The following is a 17,117-nucleotide window of genomic DNA, read 5'->3' as shown; positions in this document are numbered from 1 at the left end:
TGCAGCCATGAAATTAAAGGATGCTTGCCCCTTGGAAGAAAAGCTATGCCAAACCTAGACAGTGTATTAAAAAGCACAGATATCATTTTGCCAACAATGGTCCATATACCCAAACCTATGGTTTTTCCAGGAGTTGTGTACAGATGTGAGTGTTGGACCATAAAGAACGCTGAGCACTGAAAAATTGATCCTTTTCAGCTGTGGTGCTGGATAAGACTCTTGAGAATCCCTTGGACACCAAGGAGATCAAATCAATCTATCCTGAATAAAATTGACCCTGAATATTCATTGAAAGTTCTGATGCTGAAGCTAAAGCTCCAATACTTTGGCCACCTGAGCCAGTTCATTGCAAAAGACCCTGATGCTAGGAAAGATTGAGGGCAGGAGAAAAAGAAGGTGACAGAGGAAGAGATTGTTCGATGGCATCATCGACTCAGTGGACATGAGTTGAGCAAACTCTGGGACATAGTAAAGGACAGGGAAGCCTGGGGTGCTTCAGTCCGTGGGGTCATAGTGTCGGACATGGCTCAGTGACTAAATAACAATAACAGAACATGGAACCAACCTAGATATTCATCAACAAATGAATAGATAAATACGTTTTAGTACACATACACAATGAAATATTACTGCATCATAAAAAGGAACACATTTGAGTCAGTTCTAATCAGGTGTATGTACCTAGAGCCTATTATACAGAATAAAGTATGTCAGAAAGAGATAGGCACATATGATATATTAAGGCACATATATGGAATCGAGAAAGACATTACTGGTGAATCTATTTGCAGTAAAGCAATGGAGACACAGACATAGAGAACAGACTTGTGGATATGGTAGTGCGGAGGACAGGATGGGCTGAATTGAGAAAGCAGCATTGAAACATACACATTACTATATGTAAAACTAGATAGCCTGTGGACATTTAATGAATGATGCAGGAAGCTCAAATCCAGGGCTCTCTGAGGACAGCACCAACCTAGAGGGGTGGTATGTGATGGGAGGAGGGAAGTAGGTTCAAGAGGGAGGGGACGCACATACACCTTTGCCTGATTCACGTTGATGTATGGCAGAAATTAATGCAGTGTTGTAAAGCAATTATCCTCCAATTATAAATAAATAAATAAAAAGAAATTTTGGCAAAATGCAACCAGAAAAGACTATATTCAAGACAATGGAACAAGATAAAACCCAGGAAGGACAGCTAAGAAAAGTAGAGACAGGCAATCTTTTCAGACATGATCATAAATATGATCCAAGAATTTGGGGAAAGAATAAATGCAAAGAGTGACAACTCAAAGGAAGTTTTTAACAGTCAGACAGAGTCTAATATAAAGAAGAATCAAACAAAGTTGAAGAGTACAATAATTTAATGAAAACCACATTCAGTTCAGTTCAGTTGCTCAGTCGTGTCCGACTCTTTGTGACCCCATGAATCACAGCATGCCAGGACTCCCTGTCCATCACCAACTCCCGGAGTTCACACAAACTCACATCCATCGAGTCAGTGATGCCATCCAGCCATCTCATTCACTGTCGTCCCCTTTTCCTCCTGCCCTCAATCCCTCCCGGCATCAGAGTCTTTTCCAATAAGTCAACTCTTCACATGAGTTGGCCAAAATACTGCAGTTTCAGCTTTAGCATCATTCCTTCCAAAGAACACCCAGGACTGACCTGCTATAGAATGGACTGGTTGGATCTCCTTGCAGTCCAAGGGACTCTCAAGAGTCTTCTCCAACACCACAGTTCAAAAGCATCAATTCTTTGGCTCTCAGCTTTCTTCACAGTCCAACTCTCACATCCATACATGACTACTGGAAAAACCATAGCCTTGACTAGACGGACATTAGTTGGCAAAGTAATGTCTCTGCTTTTCAATATGCTATCTAGGTTGGTCATAACTTTTCTTCCAAGGAGTAAGCATCTTTTAATTTCATTACTGCAGTCACCATCTGCAGTGATTGTGGAGCCCCCAAAAATAAAGTCTGACACTATTTCCACTGTTCCCCATCTATTTCCCATGAAGTGATGGGATCAGATGCCATGATCTTCGTTTTCTGAATGCTGAGCTTTAAGCCAACTTTTTCACTCTCCTCTTTCACTTTCATCAAGAAGCTTTTTAGTTCCTCTTCACTTTCTTCCATAAGGGTGGTGTCATCTGCATATCTGAGGTTATTAATATTTCTCCCAGCAATCTTGATTCCAGAGTGTGCTTCTTCCAGTCCAGTGTTTCTCATGATGTACTCCGCATATAAGTTAAATAAACAGGGTGACAATATATAGCCTTGATGTTCTCCTTTTCCTATTTGGAACCAGTCTGTTGTTCCATGTCCAGTTCTAACTGTTGCTTCCGGACCTGCATATAGGTTTCTCAAGAGGCAGATCAGGTGGTCTGGTATTCCCATCTCTTTCGGAATTTTCCACAGTTTATTGTGATCCACACAGGCAAAGGCTTTGGCATAGTCAATAAAAGAGAAATAGATGTTTTTCTGGAACTGTCTTGCTTTTTCAATGACCTAGCAGATGTTGGCAGTTTGATCTCTGGTTCCTCTGCCTTTTCTAAAACCAGCTTGAGCATCCGGAAGTTCACGGTTCATGTATTGCTGAAGCCTGGCTTAGAGAATTTTGAGCATTGCTTTACTAGTGTGTGAGATGAGTGCAATTATGCGGTAATTTGAGCATTCTTGGCATTGCCTTTCTTTGGGACTGGAATGAAAACTGATCTTTTCCAGTCCTGTGGCCACTGCTGAGTTTTCCAAATTGGCTGGCATATTGAGTGCAGCACTTTCACAGCATCATCTTTCAGGATTTGAAAAGAGCTCAACTGGAATCCCATCACCTCCACTAGCTTTGTTCATAGTGATGCTTTCTAAGGCCCACTTGACTTCACATTCCAGGATGTCTGGCTCTAGGTGAGTGATCACACCATCACGATTATCTGGGTCATCAAGATCTTTTTGTACACTTCTTCTGTGTATTCTGGCCACCTTTTTTTAAAATCTTCTGCTTCTGTTAGGTCCATACCACTTCTGTCCTTTATCGAGCCCATCATTGTATGAAATGTTCCCTTGGTATTTCTAATTTTCTTGAAGAGATCTCTAGTCTTTCCCATTCTGTTGTTTTCCTCTATTTCTTTGCATTGATCGCTGAAGAAGGCTTTCTTATCTCTTCTTGCTATTCTTTGGAACTCTGCATTCAGATGCTTATATCTTTGCTTTTCTCCTTTGCTTTTCACTTCTCTTCTTTTCACAGCTATTTGTAAGGCCTCCTCAGGCAGCCATTTTGCTTTTTTGCATTTCTTTTCTTGGGGATGGTCTTGCTACCCATCTCCTGTACAATGTCACAAACCTACATCCATAGTTTGTCAGGCACTCTATCTATCAGATCTAGGCCCTTAAATCTATTTCTCACTTTCACTGTATAATCATAAGGGATTTGATTTAGGTCATACCTGAATGGTCTAGTGGTTTTTCCTACTTTCTTCAATTTAAGTCTGAATTTGGCAATAAGGAGCTCATGATCTGAGCCACAGTCAGCTCCTGGTCTTGTTTTTGCTGACTGTATAGAGCTTATCCATCTTTGGCTGCAAAGAATATAATTAATCTGATTTTGGTGTTGACCATCTGGTGATGTCCATGTGTAGAGTCTTCTCTTGTGTTGTTGGAAGAGGGTGTTTGCTATGACCAGTGTGTTCTCTTGGCAAAACTCTATTAGTCTTTGCCCTGCTTCATTCTGTATTCCAAGGCCAAATTTGCCTGTTGCTCCAGGTGTTTCTTGACTTCCTACTTTTGTATTCCAGTCCCCTATAATGAAAAGGACATCTTTTTTGTGTGTTAGTTCTAAAAGGTCTTGTAAGTCTTCATAGAACCGTTCAACTTCAGCTTCTTCAGCATTCCTGATTGGGGCATAGACTTGGATTACTGTGATATTGAATGGTTTGCCTTGGGAACGAACAGAGATCATTCTGTTGTTTTTGAGATTGCATCCAAGTACTGCATTTCAGACTCTTTTGTTGACCATGATGGCTACTCCATTTCTTCTAAGGGATTCTTGCCCGCAGTAGTAGATATAATAGTCATCTGACAGAATGTGGTCCACTGAAGAAAGGAATTGCAAACTACTTCAGTATTCTTGCCTTGAGAACCCCATGAACAGTACGAAAAGGCAAAATAATAGGATACTGAAAGAACTCCCCAGGTCGGTAGGTGCCCAATATGCTACTGGAGATCAGTGGAGAAATAACTCCAGAAAGAATGAAAGGATGGAGCCAAAGAAAAAACAATACCCAGTTGTGGATGTGACTGATGATAGAAGCAAGGTCCGATGCTGTAAAGAGCAATATTGCATAGGAACCTGGAATGTTAGGTCCACGAATCAAGGCAAATTGGAAGTGGTCAAACAGATGATGGCAAGAGTGAACGTCGACATTCTAGGAGTCAGCGAATTAAAATGGACTGGAATGGGTGAATTTAACTCAGATGAAAACCACACTAGAAGAAATCAGTATCAGAATAAATGAGGCTGAAGAACGGATACATGAGTTGGAAGACAGGATGATGGAAATCACCGCCAATGAACAGAAAAGAAAGAAAGAATGAAAATAAATAAGGACCATTTACAAGACATCTGGGATAGCAAATGCATCAACATTTGCATTATAGAGATTGTAAAAGGAGAAGAGAGAGAGAAAGGGCCTGAGAAAATGTTTGAAGAGATAATAACTCAGAATTTCCCTAATATATCAAAGGAAACCATCACCCAAGCCAAGGAAGCACAGACTCAGTAGTTACCTTATATATAAATATAAATGGATGAAATGCTCCAAACAAAAGAAACAGAATGACTGAATAGGTAAAGAAACAAGATCTATATATATGCTAATCTATATGAGACACTTCAGATCTAGACACACACACAACTGTGTGAAAGGATATGGAACCTATACCATGAAACTGGAAATCAAAATGAAGCTGGAGTTACAATACTCATGTTAGACAAAATAGGCTTTAAAATAAAGACTGTTACAAGAGACAAAGAAGGGCACTATGTAATGACCAAGGTATCAATCCAAGAAGAAAATATAGCACATGTAAATATATATGCATGCAACACAGGAACACCTCAATATAAATGGCAAATGCCAACAGACATAAAAGGAGAAATTGGCAGTAATACAAAAATAGTAGAGAACTTTAACACTAGACTTCCATAAATAGATCATCCAGATAGAAAATCAGTAAGGAAGTATAAGACCCTAATGACACATTAGATTAAATTAAATTGAGTGCCAAAGAATTGATGCTTTTGAACTGTGGTGATGGAGAAGACTCTTGAGAGTCCCTTGGACTGCAAGGAGATCCAACCAGTCCATTCTAAAGGAGATCAGTCCTGGGTGTTCATTGGAAGGACTGATGCTGAAACTGAAACTCCAATACTTTGGCCACCTTGTGCAAAGAGTTGACTCATTGGAAAAGACCCTGATGCTGGGAGGGATTAGGGGCAGGAGGAGAAGGGGACCACAGAGGATGAGATGGCTGGATGGCATCACCAACTCGATGGACATAGGTTTGGGTGGACTCCGGGAGTTGGTGATGGACAGGAAGGCCTGGCATGCTGCGATTCATGGGGTCACAAAGAGTTGGACACGACTGAGAGACTGAACTGAACTGAACTGAACTGAAGTAAGATTTATAGAGCATTCATCCAAAAGAAATAGAATACACATTCTTTTTATATCTACATGGAACGTTCTCCAGGATAGATCTCAAGCTGGCCACAAAGCAAGTTTTGGTAAATTTTTAAAAATTGAACTCATATCAAGAATCATTTCTGAAAAAAATACTATGAAATTAAAAATGAACTACAAGAAAAAAACTGTAAACATTCAAACTCATGAAGGCTAAACAATATGTGACTAAAAATTGTATCACTGAAAAAAATCAAAGAGAATAAAAATATACCTGGAAACAAATGAAAATCAAATATGACAATTCAAAACTATGGGATGCATTAAAGCAGACCTAAGAGTGAAGTTTTCCCTGGTGGCTCAGACGGTAAAGCGTCTGTCTACAATGCGGGAGACGTGGGTTCGAGCCCTGTGTTGGGAAGATCCCCTGAAGAAGGAAATGGCAATCCACTCCAGGACTATTGCCTGGAGAATCACATGGACAGAGGAGCCTGGTAGGCTACAGTCCATGGGGTCAAAAAGAGTCTGACACAACTGAGCGACTTCACTCACTTCACTCACTCACTCAAGATTGAAGTTTATAGTAAAATAATCTTACCTCAGGAAACAAGAAAAATGTTAACTAAACAATATAATTTTACAGCTAGAGAAAGAACAAACAAAACTCAAAGTTAGAAGGAAAAAAATCATAATGAAATAGAGTAAGACAACAATAGAAAAGATCAATGACACTAAAAACTGATTCTTTGAAAAGACAAAATTAATAAAAATTTAAGCCAGGCTCATTAAGAAAAAAAGGAGGGAAATAAATCAGTAAAATTACATAAGAAAAAGAAATTAATGACGCCAGAGAAACGCAAAGGACCAATAGACAATACTACCAGAAAATATATGAAAATAAAGTGGACAAGGTAGAAGAAGTGAACAAAATTTTAGGAAGGTGAAATCTAAGATTGAACTACAAAGAAACAGAAAAATGAACAGAACAATCACAAGCACTACAACTGAATATGGGACTTTAAAACTTCCAACACACAAAAGTCCAGTATCAAATGGCTTCACAGGTGATCTACCAAACATTTAGAGAAGAGATAATACCTATCCTTGTGCAATTATTTTAAAAAATTTCAAGGGAAGGAACATTTCTTACTGACTCTTCAGTTCAGTCGCTCAGTCATGTCCGACTCTGTGACTCCATGAACTGCAGCACACCAGGCCTCCCTGTCCATCACCAACTCCCGGAGTTCACACAAACTCACATCCATCGAGTCGGTGATGCCATCCAGCCATCTCATCCTCTGTCATCCACTTCTCCTCCTGCCCTCAATCCCTCCCACCATCAGAGTCTTTTCCAATGAGTCAACTCTTCGCATGAGGTGGCCAAAGTACTGGAGTTTCAACTTTAGCATCACTCCTTCCAAAGAAATCCCAGGGCTGATCTCTTTAGAATGGACTGGTTGGATCTCCTTGCAGCCCAAGGGACTCTCAAGAGTCTTCTCCAACAACACAGTTCAAAAGCATCAATTCTTCAGTGATCAGCTTTCTTTATAGTCCAACTCTCACATCCATACATGACCACTGGTAAAACCATAGCCTTGACTAGATGGACATTTGTTGACAAAGTGATGTCTCTGCTTTTGAATATCCTGTCTAGGTTGGTCATAACTTTCCTCCCAAGGAGTAAGCATCTTTTAATTTCATGGCTACAATCACCATCTGTAGTGATTTTGAAGACCAGAAAAATAAAGTCTGACACTGTTTCCACTGTATTCCCATCTATTTGCCATGAAGTGATGGGAGTGGATACCATGATCTTAGTTTTCTGAATGTTGAGCTTTAAGCCAAATTTTTAATTCTCCTCTTTCACTTTCATCAAGAGGCCCTTTAGTTCTTCTTCACTTTCTGCCATAAGGGTGGTGTCATCTGCATATCTCAAGTTATTGATATTTCTCCCAGCAATCTTGATTCCAGCTTGTGCTTCCTCCAGCCCAGTGTTTCTCATGATGTACTCTGCATATAAGTTAAATAAGCAGGGTGACAATATACAGCTTTGATGTACTCCTTTTCCTGTTTGGAACCAGTCTGTTGTTCCATGTCCAGTTCTAACTGTTGCTTCCTGACTTGCATACAGGATTCTCAAGAGGCAGGTCAGGTGGTCTGGTATTCCCATCTCTTTCAGAATTATCCACAGTTTACTGTGATCCACACAGTCAAAAGCTTTGGCATGGTTAACAAAGAAGAAATAGATGTTTTTCTGGAGCTCTCTTGCTTTTCTGATGATCTAGCAGATGTTGGCAATTTGATCTGTTTCCTCTGCCTTTTCTGAAATTGACTCTATAAAGCCACAATCACTCTGATACCAAAAGCAGACCAAGATACCACAAATATGACATTACAGGCCAATATAACTGGTAAACATAGACATAAAAATCCTCAACAAAATACTAGCAACCTGAATTCACCAATACATTCAAAGAATTGTACATAATTGCACTCATTTCACATGCTAGGTAGGTAATGCTAAAAAATCCTTCAAGTTAGGCTTCAACATGTGAGCTGAGATGTTCCAGATGTACAAGCTGGATTTAAAACGGCAGAGGTACCAGAGATCAAATTGCCAACATGTGTTAGATCTTAGAAAAAGCAAGGGAATTCCAGAAAAACATCTACTTCTGCTTCACTGATCCAGCCCACTAAGGATTTGACTGCATTGATCACAATACTAAAGATTTTGACTGTTTTGATCACAAACTGTGGAAAAAATTTCAAGAGATAGGAATACCAGACCACCTTACTTGCCTCCTGAAAAACCTGTATGCAGGTCAAGAAGCAACATTTAGAACCGAACATAAAATGACTGGTTCAAAACTGAGAAATGAGTACGTCAAGGCTATATACTGTCACCCTGATTATTTAACTTAAATGCAGAGTACTTCACGAGAAATGCCAGGCTGGATGATGACAAGCTGGAATCAAGATTGCCAGGAGAAATATCAATAACCTCAGACATGCAGAGGATACCACTTAATGGCAGAAAATTGAGATGAACTAAAAGAACCCTTTAGCCAGGTATGACCTAAATCAAATTCCTTATGATTATACAGTGGAAGTGAGAAATAGATTTAAGGGACTAGATCCGATAGATACAGTGCCTGATGAACTATGGACAGAGGTTCGCGACATTGTACAAGAGACAGGGATCAAGACCATCCCCATAGAAAAGAAATGCAAAAAACCAAAATGGCTGTCTGAGGAGGCCTTACAAATAGCTGTGAAAAGAAGAGAAGTGAAAAGCAAAGGAGAAAAGCAAAGATATAAGCATCTGAATGCAGAGTTCCAAAGAATAGCAAGGAGATAAAAAGCCTTCTTCACTGATCAGTGGAAAGAAATAGAGGAAAACAACAGAATGGGAAAGACTAGAGATCTCTTCAAGAAAATTAGAAATACCAAGGGAACATTTCATACAATGATGGGCTCGATAAAGGACAGAAATGGTATCGACCTAACAGAAGCAGAAGATATTAAGAAGAGGTGGCCAGAATACACAGAAGAACTGTACAAAAAAGACCTTCACGACCAAGATAATCATGATGGCGTGATCACTCACCTAGAGCCAGACATCCTGGAATGTGAAGTCAAGTGGGCCTTAGAAAGCATCACTACGAACAAAGCTAGTGGAGGTGATGGAATTCCAATTGAGCTATTTCAAATCTTGGAAGATGATGCTGTGAAAGTGCTGCACTCAATATGCCAGCCAATTTGGAAAACTCAGTAGTGGCCACAGGACTGGAAAAGATCAGTTTTCATTCCAATCCCAAAGAAAGGCAATGCCAAAGAATGCTCAAACTACCACACAATTGCTACCACACATCTCACATGCTAGTAAAGTAATGCTCAAAATTCTCCAAGCCAGGCTTCAGCAATACATGAACCATGACCTTCCAGATGTTCAAGCTGGTTTTAGAAAAGGCAGAGGAACCAGAGATCAAACTGCCAACATCTGCTGGATCATGGAAAAAGGAAGAGAGTTCCAGAAAAACAACAACAACAACAACAACAACATCTATTTCTGCTGTATTGACAATGCCAAAGCTTTTGCCTGTGTGGATCACAATAAACTGTGGAAAATTCTAAAAGAGATGGGAATACCAGACCACCTGACCTGCCTCTTGAGAAACCTATATGCAGTTCAGGAAGCAACAGTTAGAACTGGACATGGAACAACAGACTAGTTCCAAATAGGAAAAGGAATACGTCAAGGCTGTATATTGTCACCCTGCTTATTTAGCTTATATGCAGAGTACATCATGAGAAACACAGGGCTGGAAGAAGCACAAGCTGGAATCAAGATTGCTGGGAGAAATATCAATAACCTCAGCTATGCAGATGACACCACCCTTATGGAAGAAAGTGAAGAGGAACTAAAAAGCCTCTTGATGAAAGTGAAAAAGGGAGTGAAAAAGTTGACTTAAATCTCAACATTCAGAAAACAAAGATCATGGCATCTGGTCCCATCACTTCATGGGAAATAAATGGGGAAACAGTGTCAGACTTTATTTTGGGGGGGCTCCAAAATCACTGCAGATGGTGATTGCAGCCATGAAATTCAAAGACGCTTACTCCTTGGAAGGAAAGTTATGACCATAGACAGCATATTCAAAAGCAAAGACATTACTTTGCCAACAAATGTCCGTCTAGTCACGGCTATGGTTTTTCCAGTGGTCATGTATGGATACGAGAGTTGGACTGTGAAGAAAGCTAAGCACCGAATAATTAATGGTTTTGAACTGTGGTGTTGGAGAAGACTCTTGAGAGCCCTTGGACTGTAAGGAGATCCAACCAGTCCATTCTAAAATAGATCAGTCCTGGGTGTTCTTTGGAAGGAATGATGCTAAAGCTGAAACTCCAATACTTTGGCCACCTCATGTGAAGAGTTGACTCCTTGGAAAAGACTCTGATGGTGGGAGGGATTGAGGGCAGTAGGAGAAGGGGACGACAGAGGATGAGATGGCTGGAAGGCATCACTGACTCAATGGACATGAGTTTGTGTGAACTCCAGGAGTTGGTGATGGACAGGGAGGCCTGGCGTGCTGCAATTCATGGGGTCGCAAAGAGTTGGACACAACTGAGGGTCTGAACTAACTGACTGAAAGAACCTTTGGATGAAGGTGTAATAGGAGAATAAAAAAGCTAGCTTAAGACTCAGTATTAAAAAAACTAAGATCAAGGCATTTGGTCCCATCATTTCATGGCAAATAGATGAGGAAACAATGGAAACAGTGAAAGAATTTATTTTCTTCGGTTCCAAATCACTGAAGATGGTGACTGCAGCCATGAAATTAAAAGGTGCTTGCTCCTTGGAAGAAAAGCTATGACAACCCTAGGTGGTGTATTAAACAGCACAGACATCACTTTGCAAACAAAGGCCCGTACCGTCAGATTTATGGCTTTTCCAGTAGTTACATACAGACGTGAGAGGAGGACCATAAAGAATGCTGAGCACCGAAGAACTGATGCTTTTGAACTATGATGTTGCATAAGACTCTTGAGAGTCCTTTGGACAGGAAGGAGATCAAAGCAGTCAATAAAGGAAATTAACTCTGAATATTCAATGGAAGAGCTGATCCTGAAACTGAAGCTCCAATACTTTGGCCACCTGATGTGAGAGCTGACTTATTGTAAAGACCATGATTCTGGTCTTTACAATGATTGAAGGCAGGAGGAAAAGAGAATGAGATGGTTGAATGGCATCATCAACACAATGGACATAAGTTTGAGCAAACTCCAGGAGATAGTGAAAGACAGATCAGCCATGCATGTTGCAGTCCAAGGGGTCATAAAGAGCCAGACAGGACTGAATGTCTGAATAGCAACACATTGTGATCAAGTGGAATTTATCCTAGGGATGCAAGGAGTTTTTACTATCAATCGGTTGATGCACCATATCAACAATTTGAAGAATAAAAGCCAAATGATCATAACAATAGATGCAGAAAATGCTTTTGATAGCATTCAATATCCATCAATGATTAAAAAAAAAAACTCTCAAGAAAGTGGTCATACAGGGAACATATTGCAACATAATAAAGGCCACAAGTTATAAACTCACAGCTCATATCATTCTCAATGGTGAAAAGTTGAAAGCATTTCCTCTAACATGAGGATCAAGACATGGATGTTCACTCTTGCCACTTTAATTCAGCATAGTTTTGTTAGTCCTAACCACAGGAATCCAAACTGGAAAAGAAGTAAAACTGTCACTGAAGATTACATGATACTACATAAAAAAATGATGCTGTGGCATAAGATACTGGAGAAGAACATGCATGCATCTTTTCCTATGAAAACTCCAAAACTACTACAACTCGCTGCTGAACAGCTGTCGACTGGGGAATATTGGATTCCACCAAAAAAAAGATACCCTATGTCCAAGGGCAAAGGAGAGGCCCTAGCAGGACGATAGGAGGGGCGAAATCACATTTAGAATCAAACCTCTTACCTACCAGAGATGCTCATAGGGCTCGAACAAACCTGTGCTCACTAGGACCCAGGGACTTCACAGAGACTCAGCCAGAACTGTGTTTGAGTGCCTCCTGTGAAGGTATGGGTCAGCAATGACCTGCTGCAGGGGCAGAGGCTCTGGGTGCAGCACACCTGGGTTTGGCATAAGCCCTCTTGTAGGAGGTTGCCATTAACCTCACCATAGAGCCACCAGAACTTACACAGGACTGGAGAAACAGACTCTTGGAGGGCACAAACAAAACCTTGTGCACACCAGGACTCAGGAGAAAGGAGCAGTGACCCCACGAGAGACTGATCCAGACTTGCCTGTGAGTGTCCAGAAGTCTCCGGCAGAGGCATGGGTCAGCAGTGGCCTGCTGCAGGGTCTGGGGCACTGAGTGCAGTAGTGCCTGCATGGGACCTTTTGAAGGAGGTCGCCATTATCTTCATTACCTCCACAACAATTTGGCCTCCCAGGTCACACGACAGAGAAAGAATACAGCCTTGCCGATCAAAAGAAAATTAGATTAAAGATTTACTGAGCATGGCCCTGCCCATCAGAACAAGACCCAGTTTCCCCCTCAGTCAGTCTCTCCCTTCAGGTAGCTTCAATAATGCTCTTATCCTTATTCATCAGAAGGCAGACAGAATGAAATCCACAGTCACAGAAAACTAACCAAACTGATCACATGGACCACAGCCTTGTCTAACTCAATGAAACTATGAGCCATGCCTTGTAGGGCCATGCAAGATAGACAGGTCATGGTGGAGAGTTCTGACAATACATGGTCAACTGGAGGAAAGAATCAGATCAGATCAGATCAGTTGCTCAGTCGTGTCCGACTCTTTGCGACCCCATGAATCACAGCACGCCAAGCCTCCCTGTCCATCACCAACTCCCGGAGTTCACTCAGACTCCAGTATTCTTGCCCTGGGAACCCCATGAACACTATGAAAAGGCAATAAGATAGGACACTGAAAGATGAACTCCCCAGGTTAGTACGTGCTCAATATGGTACAGGAGATCAGTGGAGAAATAACTCCAGGAGGAATGAAGAGATGGAGCCAAAGCAAATACAAGACCCAGTTGTGGATGCGACTGGTGATGGAACTAAAGTGCTGTAAAGAGCAATATTACATATTAGGTCCATGAATCAAGGCAAACTGGAAGTGGTCAAACAGGAGATGGCAAGAGTGAACATCAAAATTTGGGGAGTCAGTGAATTAAAATGGACTGGAATGGGTGAATTTAACTGAGATAACCATTATATCTACAACTGTGGGTAAGAATCCCTTAGAAGAAATGGAATAGCCATCACAGTAAATGAAAGAGCTTGAAATGAAGTCCTTGGGTGCAATCTCAAAAATGACAGAATGATCTCTGTTCATTTCCAAGGCAAACCATTCAAAATCATAGTAATCCAAGTCTATGCCCTGACCAGTAATGCTGAAGAAGCTGAAGTTGAACAGTTCTGTGAAGGCCTACAAGACCTTCTAGAACTAACATCCAAAAAAGATGTCCTCTTCATTATATGGAACTGGAATGAAAAAGTAGAAAGTCAAGAGATAACTGAAGTAACAGGCAAATTTGGCCTTGGAGTACAAAACGAAGGAGGCTAACAGAGGTTTGCCAAGATAACGCACTGGTCATAGCAAACAACACAAAAGAAGACTCTACATATGGACATCACCAGATGGTCAATACCAAAATCAGATTGACTATATAGTTTGCAGCCAAAAATGAAGAAGCCCTATACAGTCAGCAAAAATAAGACTGGGAGCTGACTGTGGCTCAGATCATGAATTCCTTATTGCCAAATTCAGACGTAAATTGAAGAAAGAAGGGAAAACCACTAGATCATTCAGACATGATCTAAAGCCCCTTAAGATTATACAGTGGAAATGACAAATAGACTCAAGGGATTAGATCTGATAGACAGAGTGCCTGAAGAACCATGGATGGAGGCTCAATACACTGTACAAGTGATCAAGACCATCCCCAAGAAAAAGAAATGCAAAAAGGCAAAATGGTTGTCTGAAGAGGCCTCACAAATAGCTGAGAAAAGAGAAGCCTCCTGCCTTCTGAGAAATCTGGCTGAAGGTCAAGAAGCCACAATTAGAACTGGACAAGGAAAACCAGACTGGTTCCAAATCAGGAAAGGATTATGTCAAGGCTGTATATTGTCACCCTGCTTATTTAACTTATATGCAAAATACATCATGTGAAATGCTGGGCTGGAGGAAGCACAAGTTGGAAGCAAGATTGCTGGGAGAAATATCAATAACCTCAGATATGCAGATGACACCACCCTTATGGCAGAAAGTGAAGAACTAAAGGGCCTCTTGAAGAAAGTGAAAGAGGAGAGTGAAAAAGTTAGCTTAAAGCTCAACATTCAGAAAACTAAGATCATGGTATCCAGCCCCATCACTTCATGGCAAATAGAAGGGGAAACAATGGAAGCAGTGACAGACTTTATTTTCTAGGGCTCCAAAATCACAGCAGATGGTGACTTCAGCCATGAAATTAAAAGACACTTACTCCGTGAAAGAAAGGCTATTACCAACCTAGACAGCATATTAAAAAGCAGAGCTATCACTTTGCCATCAAAGGTCCATCTAGTCAAAATATGGTTTTTCCAGGAGTCATGTATGGATGTAGAGTTGGACTATAAAGAAAGCTGAGTGCCAAAGAATCATTGCTTTTGATCTGTGGTGTTGGAGAATACTCTTGAGAGTCTTTTGGCCAGCAAGGAGATCCAACTAGTCATTCCTAAAGGAAATCAGTCCTGAATATCATTGGAAGGACTGATGCTAAAGCTGAAACTCCAACACTATGGCCACCTGATTCAAAGAACTGACTCATTGGAAAAGACCTTGATGCTGGGAAAGATTGAAGGCAGGAGGAGAAGGGAACAACAGAGGATGACATGGTTGGATGGCATCACCGACTTGATGGACATGAGTTTGAGTAACCTCTGAGAGTTGGTAATGGACAGTAAGCCTGGTGTTCTGCAGTCCATGGAGTCAGAAAGAGTCAGAGATGACTGAATACTCAACTGAAATGAACTGAGCATATAAAATCCTAAAGTGGCTACCCGAGAACTCCTAGAGCTCAATAATGAATTTGGTAAAGTTGCAGGATACCAAATGAATACAAAAATGGTGTTGCATTTGTATACTAATAACAAAAGATCAGAAAGAGAAATTAAGGAAGCAATCCCATTTGCCATAACATCCAAAATAATAAAATACATAGAAATAAACCTCCCTAGAAGACAAAAGATCTGTATGCAGAAAACTCTAATTAAACTTAAAAGCTTCTGCACAAAAAAGGAAACTATAAGCAAGGTGAAAAGACATCCTTCAGAATGGGAGAAAACAATAGCAAATGAAGCACCTGACAAACAACTAATATCAAAAATATACAAGCAACTCCTGCAGCTCAATTCCAGGAAAATAAACGACCCAATCAAAAAATGGACCAAAGAACTAAACAGGCATCTCTCCAAAGAAGACATACAGATGGCTAACAAACACATGAAAAGATGCTCAACATCACTCATTATCAGAGAAATGCAAATCAAAACCACAGTGAGGTACCATTTCACGCCAGTCAGAATGGCTGTGATCCAAGTCTACAAGCAATAAATGCTGGAGAGGGTGTGCAGAAAAGGGAACCCTCTTACACTGTTGGTGGGAATGCAAACTAGTACAGCCACTATGGAGAACGGGGTGGAGATTCCTTAAAAAACTGGAAATAGAACTGCCTTATGACCCAGCAATCCCACTGCTGGGCATACATACTGAGGAAACCAGAACTGAAAGAGACACGTGTACCCCAAAGTTCATCGCAGCACTGTTTATAATAACCAGGACATGGAAGCAACCTAGATGCCCATCAGCAGATGAATGGATAAGAAAGCTGTGGTACATATACACAATGGAGTATGACTCAGCCATTAAAAAGAATACATTTTAATCAGTTCTAATGAGGTGGATGAAACTTGGGCCGATTATACAAAGTGAAGTAAGCCAGAAAGAAAAACACCAATACAGTATACTAATGCATATATATGGAATTTAGAAAGACGGTAACCATAACCCTGTATGCGAGACAGCAAAAGAGACACAGAAGTATAGAACAATCTTTTGGACTCTGTGAGACAGGGAGAGGGTGTGATGATTTGGGAGAATGGCATTGAAACATGTTTAATATCATATATGAAACGAATCGCCAGTCCAGGTTCCATGCATGATACTGGATGCTTGGGGCTGGTGCACTGAGACGATCCAGAGAGATGGTATGGGGAGGGAGGAGGGAGGGGGGTTCGGGATGGGGAACACGTGTACACCTGTGGCGGATTCATGTTGATGTATGGCAAAACGAATACAATACAGTAAAGTAATTAACCTCCAATTAAAATAAATAAATTTATTAAAAAAAAAAAGAAAACTCTAACATGCTGATGAAATAAATCAAAGATGGTACAAACAGATGGAAATCTATAACACGTTCTTAGATTAGAAGTATCAATATTTTTTAAATGACCATACCAAAGCAGTCTACAGATGCAGTGCAGAAGACCTGGGTTCTACCCCTGGGTCAGGAAGATCCCCTGGAGAAGGAAATGGCAACCCACTCCAGTACTCTTGCCTGGAAAATCCCATGGACAGAGAAGCCTGGTAGACTACAGTCCATGGGATTGTAACCAGTCAGACACAACTGAGCGATTGCTTGCCTTTATCAAATTACCAATGGAATTTTTCACAGAACTGGAACAAAAAAAAAATTAAATTTATATGGAAAACAAAAGACTCACAGTAGCTAAAATCATCTTGAGAATGAAAAACAGAGCTAGAGGAATCAGGTTCCTTGACTTTAAACTATACTATAAGGCTACAGTAATTAATATGGCATGGCAGTGGCACT

Source organism: Bos taurus, chromosome 21 (genome assembly GCF_002263795.3).
Source record: "Bos taurus isolate L1 Dominette 01449 registration number 42190680 breed Hereford chromosome 21, ARS-UCD2.0, whole genome shotgun sequence".
NCBI classification, from domain to species: domain Eukaryota; kingdom Metazoa; phylum Chordata; class Mammalia; order Artiodactyla; family Bovidae; genus Bos; species Bos taurus.
Note: the sequence above shows the minus strand (reverse complement) of the source record.